General features: G+C 35.5%; 1 pseudogene; it reads left to right on the top strand.

The window, feature by feature from the left end:
- Positions 1-1837: 1837 nt before the first annotated feature.
- LOC106008072 (olfactory receptor 10AG1-like) lies at positions 1838-2730 on the top strand (annotated as a pseudogene).
- The last annotated feature ends 361 nt before the right edge of the window (positions 2731-3091 follow it).

The raw sequence follows: 3091 nt of genomic DNA, 5'->3' as shown, positions 1-3091 counted from the left end.
CAAGTTATTTAACATATATCATCATTAACTCACATAAATTGTCCTGAGTTTTGTGTAATCGTTAACCTACTTTGTAGCTAACTGAACTTTGGAACTGGGGCATGTAGCAATTCCTGTGAATGGAAGCAACACTCAAATTCTGGGACATCTCTGTAAGATTGTTCTGTCACCCAGGACCCTACGATAACTCTGGGTTTCATGGGCAAAGCCAGGGTGGAGAAAAAAATGCAGGCTGAGATCAGTGATGAGCCAGAGACATCTTGGCAGAGTACAGAACCTAAGAAGGCAGTGACTCTTGGGATTGTGCAAGTAAAAAACATGCACCAGGAATCTTCATTTCTTTATTTTTACTTTTTTACTAAAGTAGTTCACTTCACTAACCAGAGTCCTATCCCTGGTAAAAAGTAAGTATAGAAAAATTAATTGCCCAAAGTGCAACACAATAATAATACTAAGTAAATTTTTTCTAAGCAATAAATCACAACCCCGGGGACTAATGACTTACTCTCCTATAGAGTACACATAATTAAAATACAAAACCATCATTAGTAAATAATCACTTCCACATTGATCAATGACATTTTCGTAAAAAATGTCATTTGTGACAAATAAGAAAAATAAGAAAGGTAAAATATTTGTTTCTTTTCTTACAAATAAAGAAAGAGTTAAGTTTCATACTCAAATAAATAAAGAATATTTTGTCTTATTTTTAATCATAAACCTATGAGCATTTGTCAAATTAATCATTTTTAGCATCAATGTCTTTATTTCTAACAAAAAGTGAGTTTATAATTGTTTACCTGGAGAGATGGCAATGGGGGAGAAACAGAGATTGTGGTATACACAGCACAGAGTTTAACATGACAGCCAGTATCTTTCTCTCCACCTGCCCGCGCTCACACCTACATAACCACCTGCCTAAGTGGGCCTCTTGGTTCTTTCTGATCACCCTCCTCATTGTTTCCATCTGGATCCATGTTTCCAGGCTCTTCTTACTGAAAGTGCCCTATTATATGTCCTACTTATTATGAGACCAAAGACTTAATTTTGTCAAAAAATATTTTTCAATTTTTTAATATTTCTGAATTATCTGTGATTATGAATTGTATGATAAAGGAAATTATCCTCATATCAACTAGTGAGAGGAAATGAAGAGTTGAAAGAAGCAAAGAAAATGTTTTTTTCACAAAACTAAAAGGATTTTGAAAGTTTGCATCATGACTAAATAGTAAAAATTTTAGGAAATAAATATGTCTACATTTACAATCGTGCACCATATGCAGGTACTAAAATATGACAGCATTCTTATTTAGTATATACAATTTTATATTGCTTTATATGAATTTTAAGAAAAGTAAAAATGTACAGGAGAAAACATGCCATGACATAGTGCTAATAAAGCACAGTAGTTAGAATTCATGGAGAATTAAAATACAATTTCAAAAAGTACAATAAGTTAAAATTGATATTATGTGACAAACTCATGGACTTATCTTCACTAATTGACCATTTTCCACTGTCTGTGTTGCATACACCATGCTTTGGTTTGTCCTGAGTTACTCAGAAGGCAAACTAAATGATTCACAAGAAATTTCAAGAAAATGCACAGAGCAATAATCAGCATTATCTAAATTAGCAAAGTGTGTTGAATGAGAATAGCAAAGTTCTTACATTGATAAAAATGATAAAGATCATAAAAATGAGATGAGTGAGCGCATTCATTTAGAGAATAGGCATCTATTTCACTAGTAAAATTTAAAAAAAAAATGTACTGAGTTTATCCCCTTCCTAGATGAATAGTCCAGGAAACCCACCAGAAGAAAATCTCACTGAATGGATGGAATTTGTTCTTTTGGGATTTAGAGATGTTCCCCACCTCCAGTGGTTTCTGTTTGGATTCTTCTTCATCATCTATGTCACTGTGTTGTTGGGCAATGGCACCATAATACTAATTACAAAAGTGGAGCCTTCTCTCCAGACTCCCATGTACTTTTTGCTTGGCAACTTCTCCTTTTTGGAAATCTGTTACATGTCAGTGACTCCCCAGAATGCCTGTGAACCTTGCAACCTAGAGGAGAACCATTTCTGGTTGCCTGTGCTGCACAAATGTGCTGGGTCCTTATATTGGGAGCCACCAAGTGTTTCCTGCTGGCCATGATGGCTTATGACTGCTATGTGGCCATCTGCAGCCTTCTACACTACCCTCTAGTCATGAACCACAAGGCCTGCACCAAGCTGGTCATTGGATCCTGGTTCAGTGGCATTCCAGTCCAGGTAGGGCAGACATTTCAGGTTTTCTCTCTCTCCTTCTGTGGTTCTAGCCATATTAACCACTTCTCCTGTGACATCCTACCACTGCTTCAGCTGGCCTGTGGGGAAACCTTTGTGAATCAGTTGATGGTCTACATAGTTGCTGTGTTGTTTGTCTCTCTTCCGTTTCTGCTAATCCTTATCTCCTACAGCAAAATCATCTCCACAGTCCTGAAGTTTCCATAAGCCACAGGTTGGTCCAAAGCCTTCTCCACCTGCTCCTTTCATCTTGCAGTTGTGGTCTTATTCTTTGGATCAGCCATTATTACATATTTAAGACCGAAGTCCAGCCGATCCTCAGGAACTGACAAAGTGCTTTCTGTTTTCTATACTATTGCAACTCCCTTGTTTAACCCCATGATTTATAGTCTAAGGAATAAGGATGTCATAATGGCACTGAGGAGATTATTATGTAAATAATATGTTTGAAGAAAACATGAATTTTCAGGACTTGCTTTTTATGTATATATAATAAAATTTCAAAAGGTATCTATCTTTTGTTCTTTGTCTTATCTGTCTTTACAGTGATCAGTTTTTTCATACTAAACCTTATAAGCCTGAGAGATACTTCTCCCTATAAGAATTATGCAAATGTCACCAAATCATAAATCATTCCATTTGTAATTCTATAATTGTTTTGTGTAATAACCATTATCACAAGAACTATTGGCACTGATGATGCAACTGATTCAGTTATATACTAGAGATGGTTATTATGCTATAATGTACATTACAAGTCATATAATTCATTTACATATGCATCTGCAATCTTTCTAAAAGT

The sequence above is a fragment of the Heterocephalus glaber genome, unplaced genomic scaffold (genome assembly GCF_053883595.1).
Source record: "Heterocephalus glaber isolate CG9 unplaced genomic scaffold, H.glaber_assembly_v1.0 deba00000896, whole genome shotgun sequence".
In the NCBI taxonomy this organism is placed as follows: domain Eukaryota; kingdom Metazoa; phylum Chordata; class Mammalia; order Rodentia; family Bathyergidae; genus Heterocephalus; species Heterocephalus glaber.
This window is presented reverse-complemented; position numbering and strand designations above follow the sequence as displayed.